At 34.3% G+C, this 25,539-nt stretch overlaps 1 protein-coding gene and 2 pseudogenes across 5 annotated transcripts in view; 2 read left to right on the top strand and 1 right to left on the bottom strand.

Annotated features, from left to right (window-relative positions):
• The window catches only part of SAMSN1 (SAM domain, SH3 domain and nuclear localization signals 1), a 448,469-nt gene that overhangs the window by 207,411 nt on the left and 215,519 nt on the right, over window positions 1-25,539 (top strand). The window lies entirely within an intron of this gene.
• LOC108383688 (RNA-binding motif protein, X-linked 2 pseudogene) overlaps window positions 1-25,539 on the top strand; it is a 50,310-nt pseudogene that overhangs the window by 13,749 nt on the left and 11,022 nt on the right.
• On the bottom strand, window positions 15,817-19,227 carry LOC140848424 (glyceraldehyde-3-phosphate dehydrogenase pseudogene; annotated as a pseudogene).

Here is a 25,539-nt window from a genome sequence, read left to right as displayed (position 1 = left end):
TGTAGCTGTCCAGTTTCTCACACTACTAATTGAAGAGACTGCCTTCCCTGTTGTATATTCTTGCCTTCTTTGTCAAAGATTAACTGACCATACTTAGCATGGGTTTATTTCTGGACTCTCTATTGTGTTCTACTGATCTATTTTTCTGCTTTTGGGCCAATACCACACTGTTTTAATTACTATGGCTTTGCAGTAGTTTGAAGTCTGGAAATGTGATACTTTGAGCTTTGTTCTTTCCCAAGAGTACTGTGGCTATTCAAGGTCTTCTCTGGTTCCCTAAAAATTTTAGAATCATTTGTTCTAGTTCTGTGAAAAAATGTTATTTTGATAGGGGTTTCATTGAATGTGTAGGTTGCTTTGGGAAGTATAAACATTTAACTATTAATTCTTTCACTCCATCAAGATGTCTTTTCATTTATTTATGTTTTCAATTTCTTTCATCACTGTCTTATAGTTTTCAGAGTATGAGTCTTTTACCTCCTTGGTTAAATTTATTCTTAAGCATTTTATTCCTTTAAATGAAATTATAAATGGGATTGTTTTCTTGGTTTCTTTTTCTCATAGTTTATTAGCATTTAGAAATGCAACTGTTTTCTGTATATTGATTTTGTATCCTGCCACTTTACTGAGTTCATTCATCACAGTAGATTTTTGGTGGAATCTTTGGGGTTTTCTATAAATAGTGTCACCTCATCTGCAAATAGTGACAATTTTACTTCTTCCTTACCAATTTGGATGCCTTTTATATTTTTCTTGTCTTATTGCTATGGCTAGGACTTCCAATACCATTTTGGATAGAAATGGTGGGAATGGGCATTCTTGTCTTGTTCCTGGTCTTAGAGTCAAAGCTTTCAGCTTTTCACCATTGAATATGATGTTAGCTGTGGGTGTGTCATATGGCCTTTACTATGTTGAAGAATGTTCCTTTTATACCCACTTTGTTCTGAGTTTTTATTATGAATAAACACTTTACTTTTATCAGATGCTTTTTCTGCTTCTACTGAGATAATATGATTTTTATCCTTCATTTTGTTAATGTAGTATTACCATGTTGATTGATTTGTGAGCCATTCTTGTATCCCTGAAATAAATCCTGCTTAATCACAGTGATTGATTCTTTTAATATATTGTTGAATTTAGTTTGCTAACATTTGTCAAGGATTTTTCCATGTGTATTCATGAGGGATATTGACCTGTAATTTTCTTTTTTTGTAGTGTTTTTGTCTGGTATTGGTGTCAGGGTAATGATGGTTTCACAGTGAATTTGGAAGTGTTCCTCACTTTTTAACTATTTTTTTTGGAATAGTTTAAGAAGGATAGGGATTAACTCATCAACTATTTGGTAGAATTCACCTATGAAGCCATCTGGCCTTGGACTGCTGTTTGTTGGGAGTTTTTTGATTACTTATTCAATAGTAATTGGTCTGTCCAGATTTTCTATTTCTTCCTGATTCAGACTTGGAAGACTGTATGTTTCTAAGAATTTATTAATTTCTAGGTTGTCAAATTTTTTACCACATTTTTTTTCATACTAGTCTCTTATATCCTTTGTTTTTCTGTAGTGTTGGTTGTAACCTCTTCATTTCTGATTCTGTTTGAAACCTCTCTTTTTTCTTGAATCTGGCTAGAGGTTTATCAATTTGATCTTTTCAAAGAACTAGCTCTTAGTTTCACCGATCTTTTGTAATTTTTTTTTCTCTTTCATTTATTTCTCCTCTGATCTTTATTATTTCCTTCCTTCTATCTTTGGACTTTGTTCTTTTTCTAGTTCCTTTAACTGTAGGGTTATATTGCTTTATACTACTTCAGTAAACAAGAAAAATCTTAAATAGGTCCATGGAATGTTTTAGAAGTATATTGTTTAATCTCCCAATATTTGGAGGCTTATATATATCTTCTTGTTATTTATGTATAATTATATTATGATTGGAGAAGATACTTTGTATGGTATCAGTTATTTTCAATTGATTGAAATTGAGGTCTTTTTTATGGCACAGATTATGGTCTGTCCTGCTGAATGTTCCATATTCACTTGGAAAGAGTGTTTAATCTGCTGTTACTGTATTAAATCAGTTGCTATTGTTATTTCAATCTTCAATATCCTTAGTGGTTTTCTGTTTGTTTTTTTCTATCACTTGCTGAGAAAGTTGCATTGAAATCTCCATCAATAGCTGTGGAATTTTATTTTTCCATTTAGTTCCATCAGTTTTTACTTCATGTATTTTGAAGCTCTGTTGCTAATTGCATATATGTTTAGGATTTTTATTTCTTCTTTGTGACTCTAACCTTTATCATTATGTAATTTTTTCTTTGTGACTAACCTTTATCATTATATAATTTCCCCCTTCATCCCAGGTAAGATTCTTTCTTTCTTACAATTTGTATTTGCATTGTGTGTGTTTCCCATCCTGTGTTCCTATTTATGTCTTTATATGTAAGATGAGTTTCTTGTAGACAGCATACATTTGGATCTAACTTTATTATATGATTTGATCATCTCTGTATTTTAATTAGTATGGTTATATCATTAACCCTTAACATAACTGTTTATGTGGTTTACTTAAAATCTGTCCAGCTTGCTAGTTATTTTCTGTGTGCCACTTACTTTTCTCTTCCACTTTTCCTTTTTCTGCCTAATTTTCAATTATTTGTTCTGATTCCATCTCAACTTCACTGTTGGCACACAATTTATACCAATTTTTAGGGTTTCCCTATGGTTTACAATATACATCTTTAATCATAGTTTACACTTAAGTAATATTATACCACTTGATGTATAATGTCAGAAACTTAAAACGGTGTATTTCCAGTTTGTCCTCAATTTTTTGATATTGTTGCCATTTTTCAGGCCTTAGAAAAATACAATCCTTAGGCCAAAGCTTCATTTATGTATAACTAATGGCTACTTTCATGCTACAAGGACATAGCTTAGTAATTATGGATAGGAACCTTGGTTCTCAAAGCCAAAGATATTTACTGCCTGATCCTTAAAGGAAAAGCTTGATGACTTCTGCTTTAGATAATCAGTTATCCTTTTTAGTGTTAATAAGAAAATAATGTATTTTATATTTATCTTTATTTTAACCATGTCAATTTTCATTTTTTTCTATAGATCTAAATTTTTGTCTTACGTCATATTTCTTCTTGCTGAAGAACTTTACTATTTCTTATAGTTCAGGTGTATTGGTAATGAATTATCTGTTTTATTTAATCTGAAAAAAATATCCTTTATTTTGACAGTTATTTTTGATAAACGTATTTTTTTCTGGCTGAGCAGTTATTTTCTTTCTGCCACTCCATTCTTTCTGCTACTGACTTGCATAGTTTTTGTCAAAACTTCTATAATTCTCACTTTTGTTTCTTTGTATATAATTTCTTTTTTTCCCTCTGGATGTCCTCAGCGTTTTTGCTTGTTGTTGATGTTCAGTTATTTGAATTTGATGTGCCTGGGTGTGGGTTTTTTCCCCTGCCCCTTTTTCTCTTTACTCCTTCTTCTGGGATTCCAGTTAGGCTTATGTTAGATTATTTTATATTTTCCTATTGATTTTTGATGCTCTCTTTTGTTTTTGTTTTTCATTCTCTTTTATCTTTGTGTTTGAGCTTGGATTATTTCTATTGATTTATTTTCAGATTTATTGATTCTTTTCTTGACCATGTCATATCTATTGATGAATCTCTCAGTCATTCTTCAAAACTATTACCATTGATTTTTATTTAAAGCATTTCTCTCAACTCTTAAAATTCACATTTCTTTTGTTTGCTGAAATTCCCCATCTCTTTGTTCATGTTTTCCACCTTTTACACTAGATGCACTAATATATTAATCATTGTTCTTTTGTTTGTTTTTTGTTTTAAAAAAAGGCTTTTATTAAATTCTGTTGTTTTTATTCATGCTAAGATTTTTACCAAGAATGGTAGAGAACATTTTATGTTAATATATTAGTTGCATTTCAAATGAAATTGTGAACTGTTTTACTTGCTTCCCAGAAATGTAACATATTTTGTTTTCATTTTTACTTAGTTAATTATATATTCTACTTTCCTTTGTGGTTTCTTCTTGACACATCAATTATTTACAAGTATGGGAAATCCATATATATTTTTAAACAAAACAATATTAATCATTGTTTTTAAAAAATTCTGTCTGATAGTTCTAACAGTTCCAGTGCTTCTGTTTGGGTAGTTTCTAGTGCCCACCTTTTAAGTTTAATGATCCTTTTCTACCAATTGTCTAAATGTGTTCTATAGAATACTTTTCATTTCTCTGTTGAGATTGCCTATTTGTTTACTAATTATGTGTATATTTTACTTTAAATCCTTCAATATATTTTGAATCACTGCTTTACAGTCTTTTTTTTTTTCATTTTGGGATCTGTGCCTATTTACTGATTTTTCTTATATACATTGTGAGTGATTTTTTATTGGATGACCCATGTTGCTGGGCTTACACTACTGAGTGTCTTGATTTTATGATCATTGTTAATAGAGTGTTGAATTTTGTTCAAGTTGTTAATTTTCTAGAGTATGTCATTTGTAATTCTGAGGCTTGCTGTTAAGCTTTATTAGGAAAAATTGAGGCTTGCTTTTAAGCTTTATTAGGAAAATTCTATAGAGGAATTTTTTGTAGGGCTGTATTAGTTACTTTTCATGTATGATTTTTCATAATTCTAATAAATACCTAGCATAAGTTCAAAAAGAGAAACGTGATACATGTTAATAATTACAGGATTATAAGTATTGGCATTAGGAAGTTCTTAGTTAAGTATCTATTTGGAGGAACCATGGCATCTTCGTTCATTCATTCATCCATCAATTATTATTCCCATGAGGACTAGGAAGCTATTAGCGGGAAGAAGCAAATTCTTAGATTTTGGAGGAAGAAACATACAAAGGATTATGGGAATTCTGAGGAAAGAGTGCAGACTTCTGGTGTCAGGAGGTCGTGAAAGTCAGATTCATGGGGGAATTGACATTTGAATTAGACCTTCAAAAAAGGAAGGATCTACAGTATGAGGTTTGATGGAGGAAAATGCATTTCAGGCATAGCTAAGAGATAGAAACAATTTTAGAGAACTAGTAAAAATCAGTTTGTCAAAGGTGTCAACTGTGTTAGTTAAATGGGGATAATTATATGACACTTAATATGGTTATTGTACATTTAAAATGAAATAATGCATGTAAAATGCCTAGCAAAATAGCTGTCATGTGACATATTAAAATATTGTTTATTTTGCAGATATTTGGAAGGATGTTTTTAAGTGGGTTGGTAAGTTTGTATATTCATTAAAAATATTAAATGTGAATATTACTTTTTAACATTTAGAACTGTCATTACTTTTGTTACTGAAATTATTAAATATTTGGTAAATTTTTTAAATTAGTCATTGAGGACCTTCTATAAAATACAGGCATTTTTATCTTCCTTCTTTAATACTGGTTATTAGTCAGTAATTCATGTCATAACAATGAACAGAGAAATATGCTTTGAGCTTGGCTTTGAAAGGCTTAGATCAATAAGTATCTGTAAAATCATATGAAAATAATTTTCCACTTTTTCAGTTATATATAATTTACATTTGAAACTTGCAACTGATCTTTGTCATGTTTGGTGACCTTAACTTTTTGACATCATTGCCAGATATTCAATCACTATTATATAGATTCATATTCTTGTCAAATGTCTAGAACTGACCTATTCTTTATTATGTTAAACCTATTTGAATTTAGAAGGATGGGCTTCTTCTTAATTAACCTTACCTGTTCTGATAAGATTATATTACAGATTGACACTGGCAGTTTATTTTATGACATTGTTTATTTTGTGCTTAGGAAAGCACTTAATCATTTTGTCTTGTAAACTGTCAAATAATAGATGGTTCTGGAAGTCAGAGTTTGACTTTGAAAGTTTTTTAAGAACAGATTTGACACAAAATTAGAGAAATAATCATGAAAATCATTAAGTACCTGGGAACTAAAATTCCACTTAAATAGCATACATACATTTAGTAGAAAATTACAAAAGTTTCTTAGACCTTAATATTATATATAGCAACAAATCAGTGAAAAAGATGCATTCCTATAGTGAAAGAAATAGAAAAACAGAAAAGGGGACTTGTGATAAAGTCTACTAATATGGAGGCTAGTGTTTTATTCCTTTGTAAGTTAAGAATCCATGGACAATCTGTAGTATTTGTTGAGCTGCTTCTACTTTTGTAGGTAATAAGCAGACATTAAATATAGCTCTAGATTTCAAGATGCTTACAATTAGGTAAGACATACTTGTATGGACTAATAAAATGAAAAAATTACCTTGTTAAGTCACCTTACTTTATAAATAAGGAAACTGATACTTCAATGATTCATAGATATGACAGGATTTTATGGCAGAGTTGGGGCTCAATCACAGATTTTTTAAATCTCTTCTTTCTACATTAATCTATAAACTGTATTTAGTGCTTTAGGAGTTCAGATGAAAGAATGATTTATTAGAATGGAGAAGCAGACTCTCAGCTATCCAATAGAAGAACACAGTCTAGCCTAGTAGTTAAAAGGACTTCTAGAGCAAAACAAATTGTATGTAAATCCTCTGCTATTTACTAACCATGGACAATTAGTTATAATTTTAAAAGCTTCTGCTTCCTCCAATTTTTAATAATAAAGGCTGTGCTAGAGTATGTCTAAGTGCACAAACATGGTGTATCATAACTCTTAACCAAACAATTTGATGAAATCTGACAACTGGTAATTGAGTCAGTATAACCAGAGGAAAAGTATATTTAAACTATCTTATATTGTATACATAAAGCTAAATTCTCAAATTTTTGTAACATAAGGGTTAGATTTTACCAAGGTTATAACTGAAACTTTAGTATATCTTAATAACAACTAAAGTATTCATTTTGCCATTTCTTTTCCATTTTACTTTCAAGCTGTTTTTGTCTTTTATATATCCATGAAATAATCTTAATAAGAACTTTTTGCTTTAAAGAGTTACCAAATGTGATTAGATCAAAATAATCCTGATAATTAACATCTGGTGGCATAAATATTACACTAGATTTTTTTCTATTGCGATTGTTAAACAACTGAAAAAGTTTGGTGCCTGTTGTGTTAGTCTAATGGAAGCAAAAAGAACAGTCTTATCATTTCATATTAAAGGCTAATTGCCAGTAAAGTGAATTATGTATCACTAGAAGCAGAATTTTAACCTCCCACTCTACAAAGGGAAATTTTATAATGATAGATATTGACCCTGGTATTTTCATGTATATACATACAAGATTTCTAATGCTCTCAGAAATTACAAAGGTATATATTATAAAATATTGATATTAATTTGATGCTAAAGAAAAATTAGAAGCCAGAAAGTAAAAAAGTAAAAAGGTTCATTTTTTTCCTTTGTCCTTTGAAGAATAAGGTTCAACAGGCCCAACTTTAACAGTGAAAGTATATTAATTATGTACTGCTACATAAATTACTCTAAAACCTAGCAGCTTGAAAAAACCAGACATGATTTAACAGGTTTTGAGCATTAGAATCTAGGAGTGGCATAGCTGGCTGGTTCTGGCTTAAGGTCTGTTGTGTAGCTGTGTCAGGCTGATGGCTAAGGCTACAGTCTTGTCTTAAGGCTTGAGTAGGGTAGAGTTTGCTTCTGATCTCATGCACATGGCTTCTAGCATGTCTCAGTTCCTGACAGGCTTTTGCATTGTTGGCCAGAGTCCTCTCTCAGTTCCCTGTCATATTGTGCTCTCTACATGGCAGCTCACAACACAGAAGCTGACTTCCCCTAGATTGACCATTGACTGACCCAGGAGGGCCCAAGGCAGAAGCTATAAGATTTTTTAACTTAATCATGTAAATTACACTTTATCACTGCTGCTGTGTTCTGTCAGTCATACGTACCAACTCTGGCATGAAACAGGAGGAGATTTTACAGGGGTGTGAATGGCAGGAGGCAGGAATCATTAGGAGCTGTTTTGGAGACTGGCTTCCACACAGGGAAAGTGGTTATCCTTACTTTTTGACAAACTGAGATTTGTTACCCTACCTTATTTCTTGGGGATAGAGCCCCTGCCTTGGATGGTGATTTCTGTGATACTAGCCTATAAACACAATAAAAGTTCTTATTTTAATGATTACTTAGTATAAATGGCAGAAGGTCCTGGTCTAGGCAGACATTTACTTTTATTTTCCAATGACTTTCTCCTTAAAGCATTGAGCCTGTTTGGCCAGTCCTTCAAGGTTCTGAATCTCTCTATAGCAAATTGGAAGGAGGCCTTATTGAGGATATTTGAAAAGGTACTAGAATTATTACTTTTATGCCATTTCATGTCTAGAGTGCACCTTTACAAAGCTATTCATCTGCATCCAAGGCTGGGCTTTAGAACTGTTCTTTCACATTTAGGACTCCTCAGTTCTCTTGTTTACAAAAAAGAAATTGGCTAGAACTGGGACTGTTTGCAATAGACTGTTTAAGGAAGGTCACAGTTGGGTTATCTCTATGACCAGTTGCCATGTATAATAAGATTTGAAGACTTGGTAGAAGTAGTAAATTTAATATATCAATTAGTGGCTTATCAAAGTGATGACACTTAGCTAGCTGAGGAATTTTGTTTCATTTAAATTGTGTGTATTTTTCATTCAGAACAGAAGAATGAAAGAGTATTTAGGCTCTTTTCCTGATTCACCCAGATTTTTTTTTTGCCATCCATCCAGGCTCCAGTATTTGCTGTGTAACTGATTCTGGGCATCTGATGAATGGCAGGCAAGCCACAGCCCCAAGTTCTCTTTCCAGAAACTGCCTTATTATCTCTTTCCATATGTGTTTAGCTTGCATTTTGGAGTTGAATGTACTTAACTGCTTATGCAGATATATTAAAGGAGTGATGATTTCTTTTTCCCCCATGTAAAGCTATAGGTGGCTTGAGAAGAGTGGCAGGAGAGACCATAGTTTGGCTCTGCAGAATGGGGCCACTCTTAGTTATACTTATGGTGGTTTTTTTTATTATTGTTCCCAATTATGTACCCCCTCCCCCCAAGAGATATACATCCATTCTTTTTGCCATGTAACAGCCAATACTTCCCACTAGGCAAAATGTACTTCACATGTCATTGTCAAGGCTGATCACGTGACTTTATCTGTACAATAGCAGAAATAGTTCTCCATCAGCCTGGGTCCCAGAGTAAGAAGATATGTGTATGAGCAGAGCTGAGCAGAGTTGCAACAACCATCAAACCTGTGAATGAGAAATGCATGTTCATCGTTGCAAACTATGTAGATTTTATGGTTGTTTGTTTCCATAGTAACCAAAGCTAATCAGTACACCATATAAATTTTGAAGTTGTTGTACCCTGTAATGGACGATGTGGGTACATGTCATGGCTGCCAACTATAAAATAGACTGTTGCTTGCATCCCTATAAAGAAAAGACTGCTGGCACCATCCATTATTTCACACACTTGAAAGTAATATGGAAGAAGAATTTCAACAGTGAATAATATGCATAAATGTATATATTTTCTATTTCTTTATAAACAATGATCAACAGACTAGATGGTAATGAGGAGCTTAAGTTCAAAAAGAAAATACATGATTCTCTTACCTAGAATAACAATTCTCTTATGTAGACTACAAGTGACATGTTAATCCATAAGGGTTTGACATTAGAAAGTTCTCAGGACAAGTGCCGGTTTCAAAGAACCATAGAATCTTCATTCATCCATCAATTATTATTCCCATTAGAACTAGGAAGACATTCACAAGAAGCAGCAGATTCTTGGATTTTAGAGCAGGGAATATACAAAGGGTTGTAGGGATTCTGAGGGAAAAGTACAAACTTCTGATTTAGGAGGTGGTGGGAAGTCAGATTCATGGAGGCGGTGACATTGGATTGGAAGGAAGGATTTACATTATGAGTTTTGAAGGAGGAAAAGACACTCCAGAAGATCAGATCCATGAGCAAAATGTCAGAGATGGAAAAGCATAGGATGTTTATGAGAAACAATGAGTATTTTAATTTTAATGCAGCATAAGACACATAGACGAAAGTAGGCTTAGGTGAGAATATAAAAAGTCTTAAATGTCAGATGCTTGAGTTTAGGCTTTGATTTCTAGGAAATGGGGAAGCACTGAAGATTTTCAAGTAGGAGCTTGTATGCTTATTGTTATTCCTCAGAAAGATACATATGACAGCAATAAGTATATTTGTTTTTTTTCCTTTTTTCTTCATTCCCCTTTTCTAAAAACATTATATATGAAAATAGATATTTAGGAACCTTACCAAATCGAGTGCTTCTTGGAAAATTCTGATCTCTGGAAAGTAATGTTATTAAATTTTGCTTTCATCATTTACCTATCTATTTAGAAATTTTAAGTCATTCATTTCTTCCAGTGTATCAGTTCTAAATCTACTGCCTAGTTGCAAGCTTCTCTATTAGATGCATGCAATATACTATGATGCCAAGATTTATGTATGCTAAGACTTCCAGTATGAAGACATGGAATCCTGCAATGGATAAAAGAGTAGGAGATGACAAGAAGGATGTAATAGACGATCTGAAATTCTGGCAACCATGAAAGGTAATTTTGCTCATCTCTAAGGAGGCAGCCCAGCCATATTATATCTGAAGCTACTTGCCTATGGTTCATATACATAAGTGCCAGAGATGATGTACTTCAGTTAACCTTTTAAATTTCTTTAATTTAAAACCTTTACTACATCTGATATTTGAGGGAATAAGAATTTACCGGACATAGCAGAACATACCAGATACACAGAAAGACCAATATCTACTAACTTGTCCTAACATCCAGGGCACTCAGCACTGGACTGATTCCAAAGGTAAATATTTAGCATCTTGCTTATTACTTAGATCATTTACAATAAACCTTAGAGTGAATAGCATATTTCAGTACTCCATGAAAAATTTGATAACTACATAATTTTCTACATTCTTGGCTATCATCACTACTTCTCTTTTCTTATAGGTAAGTCTAATAAAAATGGGAAACAAAACAAAAATAGGAAAACAAAAAGTGCTCTAGTCTATTTGAGAATTAGGGCAAAGTTGAGATTATTTATACTTTCCAGAGTGATCTGGGGTCAGGGTTTGTGGTGATGGTAAGATCATCACCATACCTGGGAATGTGAGAGGCAAGGAATGCCTTCTTAAGAGAATAAGGTCAAATGGTAAATACCAGGAACATGGGAGGAAAGATAGGAGTTTTCTGGGAACTGAAGTGAGAAGAGGGGATTAGATAGATGATCACAAGGTTGGAGAAAGGCCTCCTGACTGTTTTTTTAATCCCCTTCACCTTTTTCTGAAGTATAATTTACAGGCAATAAAATGCACCATTTTAATTGTTTAGTATAACAAGTTTTAACAAATGTATAACTCATGCATACCACCAAAATCAAGACATTGAACACTTCCATCATCCCCCAAAAAGTACCCATGTATCCCTCCAGTAGTTCCTCTTACTCCTGTCCCAGGCAACCAGTGAAATACCTCACAGTAAAATACCATTGCCTTTTCTAGAATTTTACATAAGTGGAATTAAAGTATATGCCATCTTCTGTGTTATCTTTTGCTCAGCATATTTTCATCTATGTTGTTATTATATCCATAGTTTATTTTTATTTTTATTTTTTGCTGCAGACTTGTACTCCATTGTATGTGTATACTGCAATCTGTTTGTTTACTTGTGATTAGACATTTTGGTTCTTTCTAGGCTTTGAAAACTGTGAGAATAAAGCTGCTTATGGACATTCAGGAACAGCTCTTTGTGGACATATATTGTCATTTCTGTTAGATAAGTACCTGTGACTGGAATTTTGGGGTCACATGATAGGCTTATGTTTAACTTTTTACAAAACTCTCAAACTGTTTTCCCAAGTAGGTGTACCATTTTATGTTCCTACCAACAGTATAGAATTCCAGTTGTTCTGCACCTTCCTTATCACTTGGTATTGTCTTTTAAATTTAGTCTTTCTAGTTTATGTAGTCAGCTTAGTATTAAGCGTCTTTTCGTAAAAGTGCTTATTGGCCGTTTGTATATCTTCTTTCGTAAAGTGTGTATTCAAACCTTCTGGGCATTTTTAATTGTGTATCTATTTATGTGTCCTTATTTTTAAATTTAAGAGCTCTTTAAATATTCTACATACAAGTTTCTTGTCAAATATGTGTATTATCTGACTAGCTTGTGCTTTCATTTCTTAACAGCATTTATTGAAGAGTTTTTATTTTAAATGAAGTCAGTATATCAAAATTTTATTGTAGTTCATTCATGCTTGTGTCCTATTAAGAAATCTCTGCCTTCTCCAAGCTTGCAAAGATTTCTGCCTGTTTTTTTTTTCCTAGAAATTTTGACTTATTTGTGTATGGGTGTCAGGTGACAGTTATTTCAATTGTTTCCATATGGATATCTAGGTGTTCTGGCACCATTTTTTTTTTTTTGAGAGGTCATCTCTCATATTTATTGATCAAATGGTTGTTAACAACAATAAAATTCTGTATAGGGGAGTCAATGCTCAATGCACAATCATTAATCCATCTCAAGCCTAATTCTCGTCAGTCTCCAATCTTCTGCAGCATAATGGACAAGTTCTTACATGATGAAAGAATTCTTACATAGTGAATAAGTTCTTACATGGTGAACAGTGCAAGGGCAGTCATCACAGAAACTTTCGGTTTTGATCACGCATTATGAACTATAAACAATCAGGTCAAATATGAATATACCTTTGATTTTTATACTTGATTTATATATGGATCCCACATTTCTCCCTTTATTATAATTATTTTTTTTATTTTTAATAAACTGCTGAAGTGGTAGGTAGATGCAAAATAAAGGTAGAAAACATAGTTTAGTGTTGTAAGAGAGCAACTGTAGATGATCAGGTGTGTGCCTGTAGACTGTGTGTTAATCCGAGCTAGACAAGGGCAACAAAACATCCACGGATGCAGAAGATTTCTCTCAAAACAGGGAGGGTGAGGTTCTAAGCTTCACTACTGTTGATCCCCAATTTCTCACCTGATGGCCCCCCTGCGACTGTGCCTGTCTTAGGTTGTTCCTCCCTTGAGGAATCTTACCCATCTCTGGCTAAACAGTCATCTTCCAGGGACTGGCACCATTTTTGAAAATACTTTCTTTCCCCCATTTAATTACCTTGTTACCTATATTGAAAATTAATTCACTATGTATGTATGAGTCTGTATCTGAGTTTTATATTCTATCTTTGTTTTCCAAAATTGCTTGGCCATTGTCATTTCTTTACATTTTCATAAAAATTTTCAGATTACCTATAGACTGACTAACCTTCTGGGATTTTGACTGGGTAGAACTGACAATTTAACAATCTTGAGTCTTCTATTCAGCTAACAATTTTTATCTCCCATTGTGTAGGTCTGCTTTTATTTCTCTGAGCGATCTTCTATAGTTTTCTGTATACAGGTCTTATATATTTTTTTGGCATATTTTCCCAAGATTATTTCATATTTTTGAATGGTATATATTTACATATATGTATTTCATATTTTTAACATAAATTTTTTAAATTGCCAATTGTTCATTACTAGCATACAGAAATATAGTTGATTTATATATTTTGGCCTTACATCTTTAATTCTTGTTAATATTATTAATTAGCTTTTTAGGTGATTCCTCAGAACTTTCTCCATAGATGATTATATCATGTAGACAGCTATATATCTTAGGTTTTTATTCTTACTAGAACTTACAATATAATATTGAATTGAAGTGGTGAGAGGGGCGATATTTGTCTTGTTTTAATATCATGGGGAAAGGATTTAGATTTTCTAAGTATGATAATTGCTATAGGTTTTTCAAAGTATTCTTTTGTTGGGTTGAGTAAATTTCCTATTTCTATCTGCTGACGGTTTTTTTTCTTTTAAGTCATGTATGGGTATTGGATTTTGTCACTTCTGCAACTGTTCAGATGATCATATACTTTTTCTCTTCATACATTATATTTAAGTGTTTAATCAACCTTACATTCTTGGATAAGTTATCCTTGGTTGTGGTATATTTTGACATTGCTGGATTTGATCTGCTCACCTAATGATCTAAATGAAATTAGGATTTTTTGGAACTGGAATTCTCTTTGTAGGAAGATTTTAAATTACAAACTCTATTTTCATAAATAACCCAAGTATACTTAATTTTATTATTTATTTTTGAGTAAGGCTTAATAATTTGTGTCTTCCAAATAATTTTCTCATTTCATTTATGTTATCAAATTTACTGGGTAAGATTGTTCATAATATTCCTTTATACTCCTTTCTAACATCTGTAGCTTCTACAGTGATATTCCTTATTTAATTTACAAAATAGTGGTAATTTATATCTTTACTTTTTTTTGATTGGCCTAGGAAGATGAATTTAATTGATCCTTTCAAATCTTTCATCAGTTTCTCTATTTTGGGTTCATTTTCTGTGTTACTAATTCTCACTCTTAGCTTTATTTTTTTCTTCTTCCTACCTCATTGGATTTAATTTTCCTTTTTTCTCACTTAGCAGAAGCACTGGTTATAGATATTAGGTCTTCTTATCTTATATAAGCATTTAAAGCTGTAGATTCCCCTCTAAACACTACTTTAGCTGCAACTAAAGTTTTGCTAAGTTATACTTTCATTTTTTTAGTTCAAAATATTTTCTAAATTCTCTTGTAATCTCTTCTTTGACCTGTGGCTTATTTAGACATGTTTTGTTTAATTTCCCCATATTGGGGGACATTCTGGCTATCTTTTTGTTATTGATGTCTTATTTAAATCCCTTATTGTCAGAGAACATAATTTTGATTTATTTTAATATTAAAATTTTAGTAATGTGAATGTACAGTGACCTACACACTTAAAAATGGTTAAAATGGTAAACTTTGTTATGTATACTTATCACAACCCAAAATGTTAGCTGTTGTTAACTGAGTATAAAATTTGAATCTATCAAGAAAATTGTTGAGACTTATTTTATATCTGAAGTCTACTTGGTTTATTGGCACTAACTTTTCCAGTGCCAGTATATATTCTGCTATTGTTGGTTAAAGTGTTTGATAACTACTGATTAGATCTAGTTCACTGAGAATGTTGTGTAAGTTGTTTATATCCTTAGTGATCTTCTATCTAGTTTCTTATGAATTGCTGAGAGAGAAATTTTGTAATTTCCCAACTATAATTGCAAGCTTTTCTGTTTCTCCTATCAGTTCTGATATTTTATTTATTTATTTTTTTAACTCTGTTCTTGGCTGTGTGTCCATTGAGGATTATTATATCTTGCTAATGATTTACCCCTTTATCAACATGAAAGGTCTGTTTTTATCTCCTTAATGATATTCCTTGTTCTGAAGTCTATGTTGTGTGATATTAATAGGGCTATTCCAACTCTCTTATACTTAATGATTGATTGCTTAATATATCTTCTCCCCATCCTTTTTTAAAAAATCTATCCATTACTTTTTATTTTAATTATCTGCCTACTTATCTTTATTGTAACTATCAATGTGACTGGGTTAAATCTATGATCTTGCTCAATGTTTTCTACTTGTTTCAGGATTTTGTTTTGTTTTCTTTTCCTATTATCTTTTTGGTTGAGTATTACTGAATATTGTTTTATTTCAACTCAACTTATCATCTACATCTCTGTTTTTTTAGTGATTGCTCTGTGTCTAGTGTTTATATATGTTACATAAGTTATTACAGTTTACTTTCAAATATTACATCTCTTTTTACTTTATGACAGTATTCTGCCATTCCTCCCTTCTATTCTTAGTGTTGTCTGCATCATACACTACCATAAAACTTACTAATCCCAGCATATTGTTTTTATTTTTTTTGCTTTAAATTAACCTTTTTTTGATGTCATATACTGATGGCATATAACAATATAGGGCTCTCTAATCTGTTCCCTTTATTTAAGGAGTATGGGATGGAAATAATATTGAGGATGGAAGATTCTCAGTGTGTTAGGAGATTGAGTTGGGGCAAGGATTCCCTTGCAGCTGGAGTTGTCTCTCTTCTTCTCATGCTATAACTAAGAATGGTTGTTCGGGGACTTTTACTCTTTAGAGGCTATGCAGATCATGATACACCACCGTGTTTCTGTAATCAAATTTATCATCATATTAATGTCAGATAAGTTTGATAAAGTGGTCATATTGAGGGCATGCTACCTTTAGCATCAAAGGTTGAAGAGTAGTTGTCATTGTCAAACTTACAGGAGATATCTTAGTTCTTAGTGCAGCCCAGGATTCACCTGAGAGGGCCCTCTGACACTTGTTTTATCACCTTCTTGATGTCATCATACTTGGAGCTTTATCCAAATGGTAGGTCAGATCCATAACCAACACATTGTGGGTTGGGACACAAAGCCCTGCCAATAAATTTCCCATTCAACTTAGGAACAATCTTACCTACAACCTTGGCAGCTCCATAGATAGAGGGAATGTGTTTTGGGCAGCCCCACACTGTCATGCCAGTTTCCCAGATGGGCTGTCTGCAGTCTGAGTGTCAGTGACTCTGGTCCCTCCATGATGCTATGATCCTAGATGACTTTTTTCCAGGAGGCAAAGCAATGGTTGGTACAGGAGGTATCGCTGATAATCTTGAGAAAGTTGTCATTTTACTTTCCATGGTTCAGGGAGTCTGGGATGGAAACTGTTGAGGATGAGATCATCATAAATATGCAGACATTAGAAGAAGGGACAGAAATGATTATACTTTTTGGCTCTGTCTTTCAAGTGAGCCCTACATCCAGTGGATTCCACAATTTATTCAGCACTAGCATCATCCCATTTGTTGTTGGCAGCATCTTGCTTCTGAAAGACAGATGGCCTTCCCATTGTTGACAAGCTTCTCATTCTCAGTCTTGACTGTGCCACTGAAGTTACCATGTGTGAAATAACACTGGAACATCTAGACCATGTAGTTTAGGCAAAGAAGGAGTCATTGATGATGACAGTCTCCTCTTTTGGAGTTAAAAGCAGCTCTAGTGTCTAGGTAGGCACCCAACATGGACAAATATGTTTATTCTGACCTTAACTGCCATGTGTCTCAGGGATGAGGCTGGCATTGCATGACAACATATGGCTGTATGTGGAACAGCGAGGAGCACAGGACCAATATTCTTTTAAGTGTCTTAAAAATGAGTACAATTTTTTGTTATATTTACTCATGTACTATTTTGGTGATCTTCATTCCTTTGTGTAGATTTGAAGTCTCCATCTGGTATAATTTTCCTGTATCCAAAAATTTCCCTTAAACTTCCTTTTAGTGCAGATCTGGTGGAAAATTTTTACAGCACATGTTTATCTGGAATCTTGGTATCACCTTTGTGAAGGGTGTTTATGCTGTGGCCCCAGGGTCTTAACCAGCAAAAGGACTATACCTCTCCACAATTTGGGATGAGGGTAGATGCTAAGGCAAGTTCCAGAAGACCTCCAGACTCAGTGAAGCTGCAGTCCTGATTATGGCACTGAATTTGCAGAGGAGATTGTTTTCAGTTCAAGGCTTACCAAGAAAAGAGAACAGTTGCTCTCCATAGTCTGCTAGATAAAAATATTACTAGGAAGTAGTAATAGTTTACTTGAAATAGGTCAGTGGGCATTTGTAGTGTCATTCAAATATTGACATTTTTTTTTCTAGCAAGTTTACTTGTGAGTTACAGCTTAATTTTCATTCCTGGCAAATAATGGTCTAGGTTTGCTTTCAATGTAGGTCTGTTTATCCTCTCCAAGGCAGTGCTTGCAGTTCATGTTTTCACTCTTGAAAGTGGCCGTGCCTTTTAATGTTGGCTAGGTAGTTACTGTCCTGTTAAGATTTGACCTGAGTACCAGAGTAGTTTATCACTTGTCTGAATTATATCCTATTATTAATTTCAGTTTTGGTATATGAGCAATTTGTTTTACTTATAAAGAATCTTGTAATTTGGTATGAAGTAGAAAGACTTTCCCACCTCTAAAAACCCATGAAATGTTTTATACACAAAAGCACCCAAACTCTGTAATGATAGGTTCTTGGACAGAGCTTATGTTATATAGCAATAGAGTTAGTAAGTTACCTCTTGCCAATATATATTCCATTAATGTATGGGAACTCCTGAATAATGATGCCACTTTCCTTCATCCTCTATCTAATAGGCAAAACTTTTATTATATTTTGAAGTTAATCACCATTACAGAGGCAGTTGGATAGCCCTTGAGACACCCAGTTCTGTTAAATACTGGTTGTGTGACTTTGGCAACATATTGAATCTCTAAACCTTGGTTCCTTTTCTGACATATGATATTGTGGGATAATCATAGCATTTATCTCATAGGGTTATTGTGAGTTTAGTGAGATGATGCATGTAAACCACTCAGTACAGTGTCTGCCACACTGATGCAATAAATGTTAAGGATTTTTTTAATTGGCTTTCATTTTCAGTCAAAGAAATATATGAAATTAAATAAAATGGAATCATTTTCATTATATAGATAATTCAGAAAGCATGGAGAGAGTGCAAGAGAAACAGTTAAAGGGATAAATGCTAATCGTTTTTTAACTTAATGGAATGTCCTATTAACTCTGATGCAAACAGAATGAATATAGTTGCTTGAGAAGTTTTCTGCTATAAACCAGTACTAATGGAACTTTTAGGTTGAGAAGTATTTCCCCCAGCTTTATAAAAGCACTCACATTCATTTAACTTCAGTTTATGCAGAGTCTTTCAGGATAAATGAGATTTTTTAAAAAGATAATTTCTTTAAGAAAATAGATAGCATAACAAATAACAGAACAATTGACACCAGGAGTAACTATCTTGTTTTTCACTTGTTCTAGATTGGCTAATTTATTTTCACTCCTCAGGAGGAGTAAGGAACACTGAGCATGGTCTTAATTAAAGTCCTGTCACAGGTGTCATGGTAATTTAAGCCTTGCTGAACTCTTGACTCCAGTTGCAAGTTTAATTGATCTAGCCCCTGCCCACCTCTCCAGTTCACCTTCTACCTCCACATGGAGCCACACTGGCCTTCTTGATGTTCTGTGAACAGTCTAGGTTCCACTGCCCCAGGGCCTTCCTAGTCTGTTTGTTTGGAATGTTCTTTCCATAGAAGAGTTCATGGTTTATTCCCTCACTTTCCGAACTAGCCACAAAGGGCTGCTCATCACAGTGGAGTTGTTTAACCACACCGGCTGGAAGAGTGTGTTCCATCTGCTGCCACCAGCACTCTTATGTCCTATTGCTCTGCTCTTTCTTCATAGCACATACTCTTATACTGTATTACATGTTTATTTTTTATTTGTTTTCTCCTTCCTCCTCAACCAAAGCACTAACTATAAGCTCCAGGAGGGGAAGGAACATGCTCATCTTGTGTCATCAGTCTGCTCAAGTGCCCAGGACATCCCTGGCCAAGTCAATAGCCAGAAAATGCTGTATTTACCGAATGAATCAATTGAATGTGTGGTTGTAGTAACTTTTGTTTACTATATTTGATCTGAATAAAGCTTCTCGTGGAACCTAAAACCCAAGCAGAAGGCTAATCAGATTAATGTTTTTTTGTCTTTGTTTTAAGTAGCTGACTGGAAATTCCTGGGATAGGGCAACACACAAAAGTGTGTTGAGTATGCTTTCGAGAGTGTGCTATGAAAAAAAAAGCGCTTTATATTGATGGCATTTTATTTCAAACTGTAACATTTCACACATTATTGAATGTCTATAACAGTGTTGGCAACTGAGGCCACAAAGTATAATAAAACATGATTTCTTTTCAACAAAATGAAGACATATAAACAATGTTAAAAATACCATGTAAGAGGTATCAACAAGATGTTTTGGGCTTCCCAAAGAGATTGTGTCAATAACCAAGAGAGGCCTCAATTAGAAGATAGTATTTGAATCTGATAGATGAACAGGGGTTTATCAAGCAAAAACATCAGCGAAAAGGCAGGCCATGCACAAAGGGTAGCACATATCAAATCAATGAATTGGATTTTGGTGCTGACAAGAATTTTGGTTTGGAGCCTAAGGGATGAGTGACCACTTGCACAGGTATGCCTGTCAAGGTTTGTTCAGGAAAACCTCAGCTACTCCCTATATTGCAAGTTTGAAATGTTTAATTCAGGGAATTGGAAGTTTATACTCATATTGGAAGACCTTAGGGAGATAAAGACTATCTCATGCAGAATATCTATGGAATGGTTATCAAGAGCCCACTCAGAACGTGCTTCAAGTCTCATGGCTACCCAAACATCTGCTTGCATGTTTGAGAAATAATGCTCTCTTTTTATATTTACCTTCCAAATCTTGTGTGACACCAGTCAATGGTAGATTCTAATTCAACACCACATGGGGAAGAATATTCCCAGCGTTCTCTTTGTTTCCAGCTTCTTCAGACATTAGTGAGGCTAGAGTGATGCTGAATTGATGGCTGACAAACAAGTTCAGTGAGAGGCAGTTAAAGTTGGCTGGAGTCCTGTGGTAAGGCTTTCCTGAGGTAATAGGCTCTTGTACTTTATCTTAGAAAAATTGGGAAAATTGCTGAATGTCTTAACATAGAGAATAAAATGATTAACTGAATATTAGAAACATTAATCTGTTACTTGTATTACTATAAAACTAACTTTATAAATTTAAAGAGGAAAATATGATGAATGAAAGAGAAACATACAACATTTTGTTAATTAAAGTTTGGATTAAGGGATATTTAGAAGGCAGATGGGGCAGTTGTTTCCCAAGCTCTTTCTTTCCCTTAACAGCCAAGTTTTGGTTCTGTGAACATTAAATTAGCACTTGTACACCATCCTTGTGCTTCCAGAAAGAGAAGCACTATAATAATCTCCACTTCCATATTTGTCAGTCCATGTTCAACTAACTAGAAACAAAAGTTTATTTCTACAGTAGTCACCCATGACTTCTGAGGCAGAGAATGTTAACTGTCTACAAAAATTTGCATTGCCCTTGTATAGGGTAAATGTTCCTATGATGTAGCTATGCAGCCATGGACTATTGTTCCCAGCCCCCTTTGCATCTGCATTGGACCATGTGACTGAATTCTGTGGAATATGAGTAAAAGTGAACTTTATCCATTCTAGGACTGGTGCATAAAAATCTTCCACATCTTCCAGTGAACTGTTCCCATCTGCTGGCTAGATGACCTTGGAAGCCACATAATAGAAATGATAGAATGTTCAAAAACAAGTCTTAGAACCACCTTTGCCTCTATATCACACTGCCCCTGCCACCACCAACTGGACTTTATCTGAGTAAGAAAAGTACTTTTTCATTAAACCACTGAAATTTTCTGTATGCTACTCTGTTGTAATAAGTACCATCTCTTAGTGCATGATCCCAGTGGGCATTTAAACGAGAATGTCTTTTGGGTACTTGAAATTCAGGTAAGGAATTCAGGAGAATCTGAACATAGAAATTGGGAGTCATTAGCATACACCTATGTGTGTGGGTAAGTTGTTTCAAGGAAAATGGGTAGAATGATAAAAGAAGGTGAAAGTAGAAATTTTTGGAGTTGAGCAGAAAGGGTACAGAGAAAGAAGTAGGAGCAAAAAGTGTAGTCAAAAAGAATATATTCTGTCCTAGAATTCATGAGAATTCAAAAGAAGAAAGACTATGTCAAAAGCTGAGGATAAATAGTGTTTCACTAGAGTGTAGAGAACAAAAGCAAAATTGTGCACTGAAGAATAAAAAGCAGTGAAAGTAGAAACAAACTGCAGCTCATTCTAGAACTATAGCAGTAAGGGAAGGATATACATGCCTTCAAGGACAGCAAAATAAGCTGATGCATTTTAAATATAAGGGGTTAGTTAAAAAGGTTTGTAAGGTGAAAGGGAAGAGCCACTAAAAGGATATATTAAAAATAAAAAGGAGGTGAGTGTTGAAAAGGAGGCCACACAACAAAACGGAAAATCCTTGAGGAGAGGGGCTGTCTTAACACTTTATCCACCTGCTTAGAATATCCTGCTAGAAGGCACTCAATAAACATTTATTGAAAGAACACATAAAGAGAGGGAGGTGGGGAGGAAGGAGAAGATGAAATCAAGCATACAGATAAAGGTGTTATCTTTGGAAGGAAAGCAAGGCAGCCTCTGAGACAGAAGGGAAGGAGAGAAAGCTCGGGAACATGCAGATAATAAAGGAGGTAGAGTTTGTGCTATTTTCTCTGTGAGGTAGGAGGCTAGGCCATCTGTTAAAAATCAGTGGGAGAGTCCAGCTACGTGATTTAAGGAAGAATGGTAAAGACTTGTAATAGCTCCTGGCATGATTAAATATGGTTATTTAGTTGAGATTAAAATACTGGACAATCCTAACAATGCATGAATTGTGAGGATTAATTAACTCATTTGATATTGTTTAAGGAAAGATTTACAGAACACAAACCACTGGACCACCGGATATATTTAATCTTTAAATAAGATTGGGGTTTAAGCTTCAAATATGAGTATAAATTTGTTTGTAGATTTTCCAGGGCAAGGTTGATTACCTGCTATGTATAGTCCACAATCTCAGACACTACGGTAGTCTTTTCCATGAACTTTAAGGTTATATCTTAATATATTAGTAGCTTGTAGCATCATGAATTGAGAACTTTATATAGGAATTGAGAAAATTATGGAAAAATGAAGTTGTTCTTAATTCTCTGATTCAGCTAGCAAGTCTTAATAACGCCTTTTATGAAGAATACATATGTGAACAAATTCTTTGTGAATACTTACAGATTTTATTGACCGAGACTGTCTGAATTTGTAGATTTCATAATGCTGAGCATCTATGAATACTTCAGTAATAAAGAACTGTTTTCTTAGTATTTCAGTATACTGTCACGACATGTACTTTTACTTGGTTACCCTTTTCCAAACTGGATACTTCACTCATTCATTCATTCAAGGAATTTTCACTGAACATTTGCAGAGCACTGGGGACAGAGTGTATCATATGGGAAAAAGACCTCATGGAGATGAATAAACAAACATTTTCATAAGCCTTACCATGAGCTCTTCCTAATCTCCCCATGAACCAGAGACTCCTACCTATTCACAGTTTTATTCAGAGTTCATGGTGACTTCATTTAACCCTATTTATGTCCTTAAAGATCCCATCTCCAAAAACAGTCACATTGAGGTTAAGCTCAACATATGAATTTTAGGGGGTCACAATTCAGTCCATTAGAGGTATGTTTGGTCAACTTCCTTAATGTTTGAATATAAAAGCCAGTCCATTTGGCTATGATGAGATTAAATGTATCATAGTACATAAAGCATTTCAGAACAGTGCCTAGCAAATAGTAAATATTTAATAAATAATAGATAAAAAATAGTATAAAAAACTGATGGTTTACATGGACATTGTATACATTAATTATGATACACTACTGAAAAAAATAGCTTCTGTAGCAGAATTTCTAAGCTGGGTGTCCTGTTAATCCTAACAATTTTTTAGAAAAATTAGTATTTAATAGAAAAGAAATATATATTAATCAAGTCATCCAAGATCATACAATGAATTTACAGCATGTTTATGAATTTGAAAAATGCTTCATGAGAAGGTACATCCTTCCAATTCCTTTGAAATTAAAATGCTGAGGTCCTCTGAAATATTTTTGGTGGGTAACATGATTTCTCTGGGCCTACGTATGCATAATGCATTTTCTCATTTGCTGATTTCTTTTTCATGAGCTTATAATCTTTTGCTCCCTCTGGTGTCTGTCTGTACTACTGTAAGTTCTGTAGTTGTAGAGTAACAAGCCATTCAGCTCTCCCTGGTTCTCAATGAACACTGGGCATTTCAGGTATGCCAGCTTCCTGTCAGTACTCGGAGTCAGATACCAGTCCATTGGGCAGCCCCATGAAAAGCCAGAACCCTGGACACACACTCCACTCTTTTCTCTCCCTCTTTAGGGAGAAGCCTCAGATTGTGGAGCTTCTCTTGCTCATGCTGTGCTGTGCCACCCACAGCAAGCCACCCATCTCTTTCTTATGTTCTGAGCAGTCCCTAGACATCCAAACTATGTCAGTTATGTCAGTGCTCCAAATGAGGTGAGAAAGAAACCACTCCCTTTGGGAGTCCTCCAAAGAGCTGAAATGCCAGACACAGGATACACTCCTCTCCCCTCTCTTGAAGAAGAATTCTCAGTTTGTGCTACTTCCCTAGTTGCATTGAGCTATTCTGGCTGGAACAAACCACCTACTGCTTTCCTGTGTTTACAGAAGATCCAGGCATGCAAAGTATACCGGCTTTGTCAGTCCTTCAAGGGGAGTGAGGTAGAAACCAGTTCCTCAGGCAGATCTCAAAACAGGCAGAATATTGGAGACACACTCCTCTCTTCCCTACCCGCGTGAGTAGTCATGGGCTGAGGCATTCTCTCCTGGCATTGAGCTGTGTTGTCTTGGGGGTGAGACTGATGCAGGTACAGTGAACTTGCTCTTCTTACTTGTTTAGTGTGGCTGTTCTCAGCTTTATTCTCACTTAGGGCATTGCAATTGTTAATTGGATCCTGGAATTCTCATAATGGTATTTTGGTCCATAAAACCATTGTTAATTAGGTTTCTAGGGTAAACAAGGCCTGGGCCTTCTTGCTGATATCACTCCTATTATAAATTATTTTGAAATGTTTCAGTATGTAAATAATCATCTTGAAAACATGCCATTTGATGCCATTGGCATCCAATAGTCAAGAGCCAACTCACTGTGGAAAAAACTTATTTTTAATTATTAGTGTCTGGCTGTGCAGTCAGTCTCTCACTTGATACTGGGAAAGTCATGTTTACATTGAAATACAATTCTTAAATAGAACATTGGTATGTAAAAAGTTGGCTGCACTCTGGGTTCTTCACTTGGAAGCTTAAACTCCAGCAATCTGAAATGACTACTTATTGTTCTGAAGCCTCCCTTTCCTGGAAGAAGATCTGGGGAAGACATTCTGGAGAGGGGATTTTTTTACTTAAAGATGGTATAGATAATAGTTCAGCAGCATAGTTCCAAACTTTCTTTCATTTGCAATATGGGATTTTTTTCCATCATTTTAGTGGAAAAAATTCAATTTTATACCCAGATAGTCAGATATTAGAAGAATTTTTTGTTTTTTCTACTTTGCTCTCTTTCCCCTGATAGTCTCCATATTTATTTCCTTCCTATTTTCAGTGTACTTGTTGCTCTCTCTTCCTGTTGAATGCTTTTATGCATTTTATCTTCTCCCTAGTAGATGATCATTCATATACTGCTCACCAGTTCTCATTTATCTTCCTTCGCCAATGACCAGTATTTTCTCTCTCAACTTTAACTGACTCTCCCTTTCTCTTTTTTGGAATAATTGTTGCTTGCAAGGAGTGCCTTGAATTCTAAGTCTGTAATTCAGACAATGATTTTTAAACAGAATCCAAAGGTCAAATTTAAGGCCAGTTCAGCTGTGTATCTACCATATGCCACTGAAATAATCCATTGTTTATTACTGTTTAATTGTGTTCTTATACTGCTTGGTTATGATCTGAACTGTTAGCTTATCCACTTCAAAATTAACCAAGCCAGCTGGAAGA

Source organism: Manis javanica, chromosome 3 (assembly GCF_040802235.1).
Source record: "Manis javanica isolate MJ-LG chromosome 3, MJ_LKY, whole genome shotgun sequence".
Taxonomy (NCBI): domain Eukaryota; kingdom Metazoa; phylum Chordata; class Mammalia; order Pholidota; family Manidae; genus Manis; species Manis javanica.
This window is presented reverse-complemented; position numbering and strand designations above follow the sequence as displayed.